The sequence below is a fragment of the Hyperolius riggenbachi genome, chromosome 3 (genome assembly GCF_040937935.1).
Source record: "Hyperolius riggenbachi isolate aHypRig1 chromosome 3, aHypRig1.pri, whole genome shotgun sequence".
Taxonomy (NCBI): Eukaryota; Metazoa; Chordata; class Amphibia; order Anura; family Hyperoliidae; genus Hyperolius; species Hyperolius riggenbachi.
This window is the reverse complement of record NC_090648.1, coordinates 347401450-347416378: the sequence shown is the minus strand read 5'-3', so window position 1 is coordinate 347416378 and position 14929 is coordinate 347401450. Positions and strand designations below refer to the sequence as shown.

The 14929-nt window shown below is 48.7% G+C and overlaps 1 long non-coding RNA gene across 2 annotated transcripts in view; it reads left to right on the top strand.

Moving 5' to 3' along the window:
* Positions 1-7228, top strand: part of LOC137561515 (uncharacterized) — a 91223-nt gene extending 83995 nt beyond the window's left edge. For both annotated transcript variants that reach the window (XR_011030036.1, XR_011030035.1), the window contains one exon: positions 6901-7228. This is a non-coding gene — a long non-coding RNA (uncharacterized lncRNA). The remainder of the gene's footprint in view (positions 1-6900) is intronic.
* The last annotated feature ends 7701 nt before the right edge of the window (positions 7229-14929 follow it).

Below are 14929 nucleotides of genomic sequence, written 5' to 3'. Positions count from 1 at the left end.
CCGAACAGTGGCGAACACTGTTCGCCCAACACTAGTTGTGATTAAAAAAAAAGTAGTCACACAATCAGCTGAAAAAAAAACAAACGTTTCCTTTCTTAAAACAGAAAGAATTTGCGATAATTCAGGTTGGAGTGAGCTTGAGATGTCTCCCAGTGTATCCCTGCTAAATATATGCAAATTAACCATTGTTACCCTTAGAAGCTAAACACACCTCCAGAACCGCTGGAATGCAATGATGTGTCAGCTTGTTAATTTGTAACAATCAGTTGAACAGCCCCTGAAAATAGTAATGAGAGAAGGGGCAGGACCTTTACCTCAGAAATGAGGCGCTAGCCGGTCAGTCATTTCCAGGACTGACATTTGAGGTTTCCCATCTGCAAATATCTGGGGGTCCTTCTGCTGATATTACAGTAAGAGCTTACCCATAATATGTACGTAATAATGACATTTTTTAGGGTATCTTTTGAGCAGCTCTTCAAAAGCAGGGTGGGCTTAAAACTCCATTACAGTTATGTGGAAGACACAGTACAGGAAGAGTGTGATAATAATTGCTGCTAAAAGTGGAGCAAACAGTTGAGCCAGACATTTTTTTTTCTCTTCGGTTATATGGTGAAATACCAAAAATTGTGGTGTTTGTGTACCCCATTTTTTCACTAATTTTGTATTTTATTTAAAAATCAGACACTATTCAGTGTTACTAATCCACATAAAATACTGATCAACTTTTTGACAACAAAACGTTATTGGTTGGCCTTTTTTTTTTTTTTTTTTTTTTTAGAGTTTTTTTTTTTAGAGTTTTTTTTTGATGGGAAAGGCTTATTCTTACTTTTCTAGGGGAAAGAAAGAACAGTTATTATGTTTAATGCAAACTCCTGCTGTATTTCTCATAATAGTGGTAAGCCCACTGTGCACCTCCATGCGCGGGTCTTAGGGTCAGAGCTTGCTGGAAAGTTATTACCTAGATTACAGATCCTATAATGTCTGAAGCACAACATGGACAATTGTGAAGAGCCACCAGCTTCTCTACAAAAAAATACCACCTTCTACTGTATTCCGAGTTACCATCCTTTGGCAAAGGAAGGCTTTTTAATAGACAAGCTACTTATATTTTAGGCAGGTAGCAAGCCTGCTATTTTCTCCAGTTATTGCTAGTTCACATATGTAGTAGATAAAGCCGTGTTTCCCCAGTTGGCCCAGCAGAGGGGAGAGTGCACATAGAAGCTGCACATGGAATGTGAAGGGAGAGTTCACATGGGAGCTGCTCATGGAATGTGAAGGAAGAGTTCACATGGGAGCTGCTCATGGAATGTGAAGGAACAGTTCACATGGGAGCTGCTCATGGAATGTGAAGGAAGAGTTCACATGGAAGCTGCACATGGGATGTGAAGGGAGAGTGCACATGGGAGCTGCTCATAAAATGTGAAGGGAGAGTGCACATGGGAGCTGCTCATGGAATGTGAAGGGAGAGTGCACATGGGAGCTGCTCATGGAGTGTGACGGGAGAGTGCACATGGAAGCTGCTCATGGAATGTGACGGGAGAGTGCACATGGGAGCTGCACATGGAATGTGAAGAGAGAGTGCACATGGGAGCTGCTCATGGAATGTGAAGAGAGTACACATGGAAGCTGCCCATGAAATGTGAAGGGAGAGTGTACATGGAAGCTGCTCATGGAATGTGAAGAGAGTACACATGGAAGCTGCCCATGAAATGTGAAGGGAGAGTGTACATGAAAGCTGCTCATGGAATGTGAAGAGAGTACACATGGAAGCTGCCCATGAAATGTGCAGGGAGAGTGTACATGGAAGCTGCACATGGAATGTGAAGGGAGAGTGCACATGGAAGCTGCACATGGAATGTGAAGGGAGAGTGTACATGGAAGCTGCACATGGAATGTGAAGGGAGAGTGCACATGGAAGCTGCACATGGAATGTGAAGGGAGAGTGTACATGGAAGCTGCACATGGAATGTGAAGGGAGAGTGCACATGGAAGCTGCACATGGAATGTGAAGGGAGAGTGCACATGGGAGCTGCACATGGAATGTGAAGGGAGAGTGCACATGGGGGCTGCTCATGGAATGTGAAGGGGGCATGCACATGGAAGCTGCACATGGAATGTGAAGGGAGAGTGCACATGGGAGCTGCACATGGAATGTGAAGAGAGTACACATGGAAGCTGCCCATGAAATGTGAAGGGAGAGTGTACATGGAAGCTGCTCATGGAATGTGAAGAGAGTACACATGGAAGCTGCCCATGAAATGTGAAGGGAGAGTGTACATGGAAGCTGCTCATGGAATGTGAAGAGAGTACACATGGAAGCTGCCCATGAAATGTGAAGGGAGAGTGTACATGAAAGCTGCTCATGGAATGTGAAGAGAGTACACATGGAAGCTGCCCATGAAATGTGAAGGGAGAGTGCACATGGAAGCTGCCCATGGAATGTGAAGGGATAGTGTACATGGAAGCTGCCCATGAAATGTGCAGGGAGAGTGTACATGGAAGCTGCACATGGAATGTGAAGGGAGAGTGTACATGGAAGCTGCACATGGAATGTGAAGGGAGAGTGCACATGGAAGCTGCACATGGAATGTGAAGGGAGAGTGTACATGGAAGCTTCACATGGAATGTGAAGGGAGAGTGCACATGGAAGCTGCACATGGAATGTGAAGGGAGAGTGCACATGGGAGCTGCACATGGAATGTGAAGGGAGAGTGCACATGGGGGCTGCTCATGGAATGTGAAGGGGGCATGCACATGGAAGCTGCACATGGAATGTGAAGGAAGAGTGCACATGGGAGCTGCACATGGAATGTGAAGGGTGAGTGCACATGGAAGCTGCACATGGGATGTGAAGGGAGAGTGCACATGGAAGCTGCACATGGGATGTGAAGGGAGAGTGCACATGGAAGCTGCACATGGGATGTGAAGGGAGAGGGCACATGGGAGCTGCACATGGAATGTGAAGGGAGAGGGCACATGGGAGCTGCACATGGAATGTGAAGGGAGACTGCACATGGAAGCTGCACATGGGATGTGAAGGGAGAGTGCACATGGAAGCTGCTCATGGAATGCGAAGGGAGAGTGCACATGGGGGCTGCACATGGAATGTGAAGGGGGAGTGCACATGGGGGCTGCTTATGGAATGTGAAGGGGGAGTGCACATGGGGGGCTGCTCATGGAATGTGAAGGGAGAGTGCACATGGGGGCTGCTCACGGAATGTGAAGGGGGCCTGCACATGGAAGCTGCACATGGATGTGAAGGGAGAGTGCACATGGAAGCTGCACATGGAATGTGAAGGGAGAGTGCACATGGGGGCTGCTTATGGAATGTGAAGGGAGAGGGCACATGGGGGCTGCTTATGGAATGTGAAGGGAGAGTGCACATGGGGGCTGCTTATGGAATGTGAAGGGAGAGTGCACATGGAAGCTGCACATGGAATGTGAAGGGAGAGTGCACATGGAAGCTGCTCATGGAATGTGAAGGGGGCCTGCACATGGAAGCTGCTTATGTAATGTGAAGGGAGAGTGCACATGGAAGCTGCACATGGAATGTGAAGGGAGAGTGCACATGGGGGCTGCTTATGGAATGTGAAGGGAGAGTGCACATGGAAGCTGCACATGGAATGTGAAGGGAGAGTGCACATGGGGGCTGCTTATGGAATGTGAAGGGAGAGTGCACATGGAAGCTGCACATGGAATGTGAAGGGAGAGTGCACATAGAAGCTGCACATGGAATGTGAAGGGAGAGTGCACATGGGGGCTGCTTATGGAATGTGAAGGGAGAGGGCACATGGGGGCTGCTCATGGAATGTGAAGGGAGAGGGCACATGGGGGCTGCTCATGGAATGTGAAGGGAGAGGGCACATGGGGGCTGCTCATGGAATGTGAAGGGAGAGTGCACATGGGGGCTGCTCATGGAATGTGAAGGGAGAGTGCACATGGGAGCTGCTCATGGAATGTGAAGGGAGAGTGCACATTGGGGCTGCTCATGGAATGTGAAGGGAGAGTGCACATTGGGGCTGCTCATGGAATGTGAAGGGGGAGTATACATGGTATGGAAGGGTTACTGACCACGGGGGCTGCACATAGAATGATACAGGGGATACGGTATATGGCATAAGAAGGGGATATTGCACATGGAATGAGAGGGGGATACTGCATATGCGGGCTGCTCATGGACTGACAGAAAAGATACTGCACACATGGAGGATGCACATAGAATTAGAGGGGGGATACTGCACATGGAGGTTGTACATGGAATGAGAGGGGAGATACTGCACATGGGGATTGATGCACTAAGACAAATAGCATGCCTTGTCCAAGGTAACATGCATTATCAGAGTAATAAAGTGAGCGCTACAAACTTATGCCTGCTAATTGGCAATGACAAGAGCTCCACTCGTCCTGCCCTGAGCCCCTGTGGGTTTGTAGCGCTTGCTATGCTACTCTGATAATGCGTGTTAACGTTGATAGGGTGTGTTATCTCTGAGAAGGCATGTTAACTCAGATAAGGCATGCTATTTGTCTTAGTGAATCAAGCCCATGGAATGAGAGGGGAGATGCTGCACATGGAATGAGAGGGGAGATACTGCACATGCAGGCTGCACATGGAATGAGAGGGGAGATACTGCACATTCGAGCTGCACATGGAATGAGAGGGGAGATGCTGCACATGGAATGAGAGGGGAGATGCTGCACATTCGGGCTGCACTTGGAATTAGAGGGGAGATACTGCACATGGAATGAGAGGGGAGATACTGCACATGCAGGCTGCACATGGAATGAGAGGGGAGATACCGCACATGCAGGTTGCACATGGAATGAGAGTGGAGATGCTGCACATGGAATGAGAGGGGAGATACTGCACATGCAGGCTGCACATGGAATGAGAGGGGAGATACTGCACATGCAGGCTGCACATGAAATGAGAGGGGAGATGCTGCACATGGAATGAGAGGGGAGATACTGCACATGCAGGCTGCACATGGAATGAGAGGGGAGATACTGCACATGCAGGCTGCACATGGAATGAGAGGGGAGATACTGCACATTCAGGCTGCACATGGAATGAGAGGGGAGATACTGCACATGCAGGCTGCACATGGAATGAGAGGGGAGATGCTGCACATGGAATGAGAGGGGAGATACTGCACATGCAGGCTGCACATGGAATGAGAGGGGAGATACCGCACATGCAGGCTGCACATGGAATGAGAGGGGAGATACCGCACATGCAGACTGCACATGGAATGAGAGGGGAGATGCTGCACATGGAATGAGAGGGGAGATACTGCACATGCAGGCTGCACATGCAATGAGAGGGAAGATGCTGCACATGGAATGAGAGGGGAGATTCCGCACATGCAGGCTGCACATGGAATGAGAGGGGAGATACCGCACATGCAGGCTGCACATGGAATGAGAGGGGAGATACTGCACATGCAGGCTGCACATGGAATGAGAGGGGAGATGCTGCACATGGAATAAGAGGGGAGATACTGCACATGCAGGCTGCACATGGAATGAGAAGGGAGATACTGCACATGCAGGCTGCACATGGAATGAGAGGGGAGATGCTGCACATGGAATGAGAGGGAAGATACTGCACATGCAGGCTGCACATGGAATGAGAGGGGAGATGCTGCACATGCAGGCTGCACATGGAATGAGAGGGGAGATATCGCACATGCAGGCTGCACATGGAATGAGAGGGGAGATGCTGCACATGGAATGAGAGGGGAGATACTGCACATGCAGGCTGCACATGCAATGAGAGGGAAGATGCTGCACATGGAATGTGAGGGGAGATACCGCACATGCAGGCTGCACATGGAATGAGAGGGGAGATACCGCACATGCAAGCTGCACATGGAATGAGAGGGGAGATACCGCACATGCAGGCTGCACATGGAATGAGAGGGGACATACCGCACATGCAGGCTGCGCATGGAATGAGAGGGGGGATACTGCACATGCAGGCTGCACATGGAATGAGAGGGGAGATGCTGCACATGCAGGCTGCACATGGAATGAGAGGGGAGATACTGCACATGCAATGAGAGGGAAGATGCTGCACATGGAATGAGAGGGGAGATGCCGCACATGCAGGCTGCACATGGAATGAGAGGGGAGATACCGCACATGCAGGCTGCACATGGAATGAGAGGGGAGATACCGCACATGCAGGCTGCACATGGAATGAGAGGGGGGATACTGCACGTTCGGGCTGCACATGGAATGAGAGTGGAGATCTGCACATGCAGGCTGCACATGCAATGAGAGGGAAGATGCTGCACATGGAATGAGAGGGAAGATGCTGCACATGGAATGAGAGGGGAGATGCCGCACATGCAGGCTGCACATGGAATGAGAGGGGAGATACCGCACATGCAGGCTGCACATGGAATGAGAGGGGGGATACTGCACATGCAGGCTGCACATGGAATGAGAGGGGGGATACTGCACATGGGGGCTACTTCTGGAATAAGAGATGGGATACTGCACATGGGGGCTGCTTTTGGAATGAGCGGGAGTGATACTGCACATGGAACAAGAAGGTGGATACTGCACATGGAGGCTGCACATGGAATAACAGGGGGGTGCAGAATATGGAATGGGGGGGAGGGATGCAAATGGAATGAGAAGGGATATGCACAGGGGGCTGCACAACAAATGGTAGCTGCTCCTGCATGTGGGTGAGTGGGGTTACTGCTCACTGAAGAAAAGAGATGGCTATACATGTAATGGAAAACAATAAAAAAGTTGGGCTGGGGAAGAGGCAACTGAAAAAAAAACAATCGTGGTTCTGATTTCACAATAAATATCAAAATACTAATGAACAACACTCTATGCAGTGAAATTGATTTTCCACAAAACTGATGCTTATCTCTTCTTCCTCAGAACCTCCCAGGCATATAACCCTCATTGCTAAAAGGATGGAGTAACTGGGAAGATCTCACCTCGTCACCACTTTACAGAGACCCCAACGTGTTGGTCAATGAAGAAAATGGAATCGTTTTCAGCTAAGTAGCACAAGAGTTTGTTTCTCCTCTGCTTTCACAGCTCTATCAAGCAGTTCCCGGGGAGGTTAATGCGTGTGTACGTTATACATATGCATGTCTCTAGAAATAGAATATTATGTGCAAAGAATAGATTTCTGACTTCAGTGATTATTGGGTTTCAAGTCCTTCCAAATCATCCCCGGCCCCAAAATCAAATTCCCTCAATAATATCAAAGTAGCCGTGTGTCTTTTCCCGCTGTGATAGATGCGGCTCGTAAAACAGTATGAGAGATATGAAAGGTTGCGCGCGCCAGATAAATGGGACCCATTATTCTCCCAATCAAGTGAAATACCTCTTCTCCACGTCCTCATTTGAATGATAATATAAGCTGCACAATCCTTCCCAACTGCTATTGTCACAGATTGAAGCTGCTCCCTGAGGCTGGCTGAAAGGTAACCTTGACTGCTGCCACTATGGGAAGCAGTGCCAGACACCCCTTCACTGCTGGAAGAAAGCCACTGATCTATAGGCACATCACATGTATCGATGCCAAACAAACCGAACATTGCTCCATCTATACAGACCACACTGCTTCTTTTACATATAGAGATTTCCATGTCTGTCGATAGGTTTTATTCAGGCAGGAAGACAAATGTAAATCAAGGCTGAATTTAGATCCAGTAGAAGAAATTGGGAGCAGCGCCGGATCATCCACAAGGCAATTCTAGGCAGTTGCCTAGGGCCTGGAGAGAGTCTAGGGGCCCCTAGCCCCCTCCAAATCTAACTAAAAAAGCCAGGTGACCGTCAGCAGTGGGCAAAAACCGATATCTTGCCTAAGACTCCATTTCATCTTAATCCTTATCTGATTGGGAGAACTGGACACACACAAACTAACCAAACTTGTTGGTATGAGGCGGTTGGTTTAGGCATCCAATAACAAAATTATTGGCAAGTTCTGGATGCTGTAGCCAAAGCAACAACAGAAAATAAATATCACTTATGGTTATTAGTTAAAAGTAAACCTGAAGTGAAAATAAACTGATGCGATTAACAATTGTATCTATCCTCCTACTCCTACAATTAAAACTTTTTTTTATTTTTTTATTTTAGATATTCCAGTTTTGTTTTTAAATAATTGAATTTCTTATCCTCTCAATGTCACAGTCTTTCCGTACCCCAGAGATAAAATCTATGAACTATTTTATTTTTCTTTTATTTTCACTCCAACTTACAAAGCTCTCCACAATCTTCCTCCTTTGTATATCTCATCACTAGTTTCCAGATACCAACCCAACCACAATCTCAGATCTGCACATGACCTTCCTTCTTTTGTCGTCCTGTAGAATCCTATAGCTCCTCGAATTCATGTACACATGACTTTGCACGTGCTTCACCCCTCCTCTGGAATCCCCTGCCAAAACGCATCTGTCACTCTACAACCTTTGATATTTTTAAACATGCCCTCGAAACTCATGTTTTCCATCAAGCATACGCTCTGCTTTTGGCCATTTCCCCTTTTGATGTCTGGCCAAGTTGTACTTCCTACCAGATCCAGATAACCTAAAACACACTGCCTCTAGTTATGCTTATTGTACACTACCCCACTACCTGCCCCCCCCCCCCCCCCATTCCTTTACATTGTAAGCCGCAAGGGCAGGGCTCTCTCATTCCTTTGTGGCTTGGAATGTGTTACACCTTTATTTATAATAATTTTCTCACTGTAATGACCAAGTCTGTATTTTTTACCAATTCTGTATTTTGTATACTGGTGTACACCATTGTCTGTATTATTTTGCACCCCATGTTTGTTTCTTACTTTGTACAGCGCCACAGAATATGTTGGTTCTTTATAAATCAATATTAATCTATGCCCTGCACTCAGAAACTGTTCTCTGCTAGGAAATCTCTTTATTTCTGTAATTCTTTATCCGTGAGGATAACACTACAGTGTATAGTCCTGACTAGTGTTGGTATTTGAAATCCGCAAAACGGATTCAGAACATTGGAATATAGCCAAACACCACACGTCACTAGAAATGGCTCGAACCCCTGATTTTCGGTTCGCGAACCTCCGCAAAAAGTTCGGTTCGCGCGACCTTCCACGAACCGCAATAGACTTCAATGGGGAGTCGAACTTTGAAAATTAGAAACATTTAGGCTGGCCACAAACGTGATGGAAAAGATGTTTCAAGAGGTCTAACATCTGAGTTTTTGCATGGAGGAGTGGGATACACGCCAAAAGTCCCGGGGAAAAATCTGGATTTGACGTAAAGCAGCGTTTTAACCACCCTGGCGGTATTGACGAGCTGAGCTCATCCAGGAAAAACTTGCTGAAAGCGGTATTGACGAGCTGAGCTCGTCAATACTGCCAGGGAGATTTCTTGTTTCTCTGCCCCGCCGGCTGCACTTTTCCCTCATCAGAGGAATTCCCCAGGATGGCTGGATGTCTGTCAGCATGCTGTGGGTAGCGATCTGTGCTACCCACAGCATACAGAACTAGCATCCAGCCACCCTGGGAATCCCTGTGCAGCCAGCGGGGCAGAGAATGTGTGGGGCTGTGCAGGGATTCCCCTTCTGTGCCGGCGGGTGGCTGGTGCGGGGGGGTGTCCCCTTCTGTGCTGGCTGGTAGTGGCCGGCAGGGATCCTCTCTGTGCGGGGGGACCCCCGTACTGTGCGTGCGGGTGACCCTTTTGTGTGTGCGGGGGGGGGGGGTATCCCCTTCTATGGGGCTGGTCTTGGCCGGCCGGGGACACCCCCTTCTGTTCCCTTTTATGCGAGCTGTGGGTGGCCTCTCCCTCCTCTTTCTCCATCCCTCCCTCTCTGTCCCCCGTGCCCCCCCTCATCCCCGATCCCGTGTCTTCCCCCTGTCAGAAGCCCTGCTTTACTTACCTGAGGGCTTTCTCCTGCGCCGGCTGGGATGGACACCCTCCTACTCCATCGCCGAAGTCCCGGTCTGTGTAATTACAGTACGCGGCTTGGTGACGTCACCAAGCCGCGTACTGTAATTATAGAGTACACGAGACTTTGCGATGGAGGAGGAAGTGCGCCGTTTCCACCGCAAGAGAAAGCCCTCAGGTGAGTAGATCAGGGCTTCTGATGGGGGGGGGGGACACGGGATGGGGGGGGGTGGACAGGGGATCGGGAGGGAGGGATGGGGGGGAAGAGGAGGAGGAGGCCACCCACAGCCCGCATAGATGGGACACCCACCTCCCCCCCACCACAGAAGGGGGTGTCCCCGACCAACCACGACTAGCCCCCATAGAAGGGGATACCAGCCCCCCCCCCCCCCCCCGCACACACAGAAGGGCCACCAAGCCACCCGCACGCACAGTATGGGAATTTCCCCCCCCCCCACAGAGGGGATCCCCACCGGCCACTACCAGCCAGCACAGAAGGGGAGCCCCCCCACGGAAGGGACACCCGGCCACAGTCAGGGGGTATCGGGGGCAATAGGGGGGGGCAGAGGCACCCGCAAACCTAGCTCCCTCCCTATACATATGACTCCCTAGACCAGGCTGCACATCTGTCTCCTATACACCTGGCAAACATCTTGCTCCCTATATACCTGGCAAAACATCTGGCTAACTATTCCTGGCTAATACATCTGACTAACTACACCTGGCTGCACATCTGGCTAACTATACCTGGCTGCACATCTGGCTAACTATACCTGGCTGCACATCTGGCTAACTATACCTGGCTGCACATCTGGCTTTTATACCCACCATTGGCATGCTGATCCCTTGTCGCGTACCTCTGATAGCTTCCCCAGTGCCTTCTTCCATGTCCCTTGGTGGATTTTGCTTCTCCCTTGACGATCACATGTCCCCCCCGTCAATCGACGTTGATGGCACCAGTGTCACACAGCATCATCAAAATCTCGCAGCAAACACTTTTTTTTTTAAATTTAATTCAATACAATAACCTGTATTGAATTCAATATAAAAAAAAAAATGATTGCAAAAAAAAAAAATTGGTTGAAAATTAATGGAAATTAATTGAACCACTTTTTGCACGGAAATCCTGGGGAAATAGAACGCCAGGTTGGTTAAGGGCAGAAATCAGACTGCATGCTAAATTGGAGGCCTAAAGTGCTTTAAAACATCTTGCATGTGTATACATCAATCAGGGAGAGTAATTCGAGTACTGCTTCACACCGACAGACCAAACTCACTGTGTAACGCACCGCACACAGCGTTTTGTGTAGTGACGGACGTGCTGGACTGGTGCGCATTATGACGAGAGTGCAGGTGATGGCGGCTTTCTGGGCTGAGGTAGCTCAATGACAGAGCAGTGACTGTCCAGCTGATCGAATTTGTTCTGTCCACAATGAAACAACGACCTTATTATCTTGGGTGTGCCCCCCCCCGAGACACTCATATAGCTGTTGGTCATTGCTTCATTGTGATACGCAAGCCCCTTCACCGTGGCAAGGTAATGATCACGAAGGGGAATTGACACATGTATATGCCTTTTGTTTTGTTGTTGCAGCTGCAGTGCAGCCAAAAAAATTAGGCAGGCATGTACACGCACCAGAAAAATTATTATAGCAGTGGCCTTAAAAATTCAGGAATCCGCCTGGAGTCCTGGACCCTGTTGGTGGTGACAGAGAAGGCAGTCAAGCAGCCTGCAGACAGAGATGCTGTGTGAGGACAGACTTAGTCATGGGGCAGGCAGTCACAAGGCGTGCAGGCAGAGACGCTGTGTGCGGGGACTGACAGTCTTCGAGCAGGCCTGACCGTGCTTTGCAGACCACGTGGTCAGATGGACCCTGGACCCAACGCTGTGTGCCAGAGATGACACCACTTGCCTTTCAACATCACGGTACAGTTTGAGTATCACCTTTTTTTGAGAAATAATTGCGGCCTGGCATCTTTCACTGCGGTGTGTGGCTTTGCTTTTGTGTGCTGCTTTTCCTCAGGTGGTCATCCCATTGCAGTTTGTGCTTTGTCATCATGTGCCTTTATAAGGAAGTTGTCCCTACTTGGGTCTTGGTCTTTTCACGCCTCAGTTTTTGGTGGCAGAGAGTACAGATGGCATTGCTCTCATCTGAAGCAGACACACACAAAATTTCCACACCGCTGAGCCCTGGGGTGATGGCACTTTGGTGGTGGCGGCCGACTGAGTGTTAAGTGGGGTGCCAGAATCAGAGTAGGACGAGGAAGATATGTCACACTCGGGGGGGGGGTTGAAGTGAAAGGTATGCACTGACTTGACTAATGCAATGTGTAGTCACACAGGTGCAGTGAAAGGTATGCAGTGACTGCTATTACAATACAATGTGCAGCTGTCACACATGTGCAGTTAACAGGTATGCACATACTGTATATTACACAGCGTGCGGTTACACAGGTACTGTGGACAATTGTGCAGCTGTCACACACACACAGGTACCGTGAACAGGTGCAGTGACTGGTATATAACACTGCATGCGGTCACTTAGGTAGGTGCACTGAACACAGGTGGGTATGCAATGAATGGTATTAAAAATGTGCAGCTGTCACACACACACACACACACACACACACACACACACACACACACACACACACACACACCGGTACCATCAACAGGTGCAGTGACACTGCTTGCGGTCACGTAGGTAGGTAGGTGCACTGAACACAGATGGGTATGCAGTAATTGGTATTACAAATGTGCAGCTGTCACACGCACAGGTAGTCACTAAATGTGCTGGGCCTGGCAGTGGCACAGTAGGAATTACCAAGGGGCCAAGGTCCCATCAGCATCTGCAACTGACTGACAGGGCTGTATATGCAACACAATTGTCTGTGGGACACACACACACAAAAAAAAAATAGATCACAAGAACAACTTTCAAAAGAGCTGTTGAGGATGAGGAGTGCTTTTTAGCAATAAGATCAGCAAGAAAGCGCAACCTAACAAGTCTAACACAAGAGTCTAACTAAGCTTTCCCAATGTCAGCAGCAAGGTTCTTTCCCTTCTCTAATTACTGCAGCCACACGAGTGAGTGGCTCCTGGAGGGAGTGTAGCCTGATTGGCTACCCTGTGCCTGCTGACTGTGATGTAAAGGGTCAAAGTTGACCCTAATGATGTATAGGGGGCGGGTCGAACTCTCATATAGTTCGCAGTTAACCACGAACACGAACCACCGAAGTTTGCGCGAATAAGTTTGCGGGCAAACCGTTCGGGCCATCTCTACACTTCACTACTTAAAGTGAATCTGAAGCCATTAAAAAAAACAGATACCTAAGGAGAGGGAAGGCTCTGGGTCCTATAGACTATAGAGCCTTCCCGGTATCCTCGTTACCCCGCAGACTTCAGGGTTTGATTCTCCCACCACGGGAGACTTCGGCAGTCTTTGGAAGGACTTGGGCTTCCGAAGACAGGCGGCTTTGTACTGCGAGTGCCGAAAGAGGGTGCTTGCACATGCGCAGTATAGAACAGCCCTTCTTCGGAATCCCGAGTGCTTCTGAAGGCTGCCAAAGTCGCCCCAAAACCGGAAGAGCGCATTCCACGACAGAATGGTCTTGGACTGCTAACGGGAGAGCCTGCTGGGGAATGTGGGGACCAGGAGGAGAACGGGAAAGCTCTATAGAACCCAGAGCCTTCCCTCTCCTTAGGTAAGTATCTGTTTTTTATTTTAAATTTGGCTTCAGTCTCTTTAAGCTTTCATGTGACACCTCTATTTTATCATGTCAGTGTCACATGACACCTTGGATACACTTTAACCTTCCTGGCGGTAACCCCGAACGTAGTTCGGGGTAAGCCGCGCAGGAGGTTTTCTCAGGCCCTGCTGGGCCGGTTTGAATAATTTTTTTTTTGCTGAACGCAGCTAGCACTTTGCTAGCTGCGTCAGCACTTCGATCGCCGCTGCCCCGCGCTCGATCGCCGATATCCGCGTCGCAAGACAGCCCCCCTAGACCCCTGCGCTGCCTGGCCTATCAGCGCCAGGCAGCGGCAAGGGGTGGATCGGGACTCCCTTAGACGTCACGATGTCTATGACTTTGAACGGGATTTCCTGATCGCCTATCGTCGGAGGCGATCGGCGGGGCTGGGGGGATGCCTCTGAGCAGCGGCTATCATGTAGCGAGCCCTCGGCTCGCTACATGATATAAAAAATAATAATAATAAAAAAAACTGCTGCGCTGCCCCCTGGCGGTTTTTAATATACCGCCAGGAGGGTTAAGGTAGGGTGTCAATTAGAAGGGTAATGGTGCATTCAAACTATACAGGTTGCATTGTATCAGAATGCAAGTTATGATCACCCAGCGATGTGATACAATAGGTACATTTACATGTGCTCCATGCTTCTGCAGTGTATCAAATTCCATCGTAAGAATGTAGGTAGAAAAAAACGTCTTGTAAAAGTAATACCTTTTAATGGCTAACTGATAAAGTTAAATAATGCAAGCTTTCTGGGATCTAGTCCCCTTCTTCAGGCATATTTCCAAATGTAAGCTGAAGTAAAACACTGATGCAGGTAAATAGTAAACACAAAACATCATAAGAATGCAAACTGAGCTGTGCGGTTTGCCCATGTTACAAATGAATGGTGATGTGGTGCCGTGCATTGCGATGCGCACATTACTGGTAGAGAATATTTGTGAAACCTGTTGTGATGCTGCACTTGTGGCAAAGTATTCCTTTTCCAGTAGCACTCATCGCAATGCATAGTACCACGTCACCATTCATTTGTAGCAGGGGCACACCACACAGCTCAGCTTGCATTCTTACACCAGAATTCGATTTAGTATGAACTTAGCCTAAGTGTAGTGGTTTAGAAGTTTATTTTACATGCTAAATGCGAGGTAAGGTTTGATGTCTGGATGTGATCTATATCAGATGGGGGTTGGTATTGTGCATTAGGAAGGGTTTTACATGGGGTGGGTTAAGGTCTGGAAAGGAGATTGGGCATAAGAGGGATTGGTTAGGTTTAGGTGGTCAG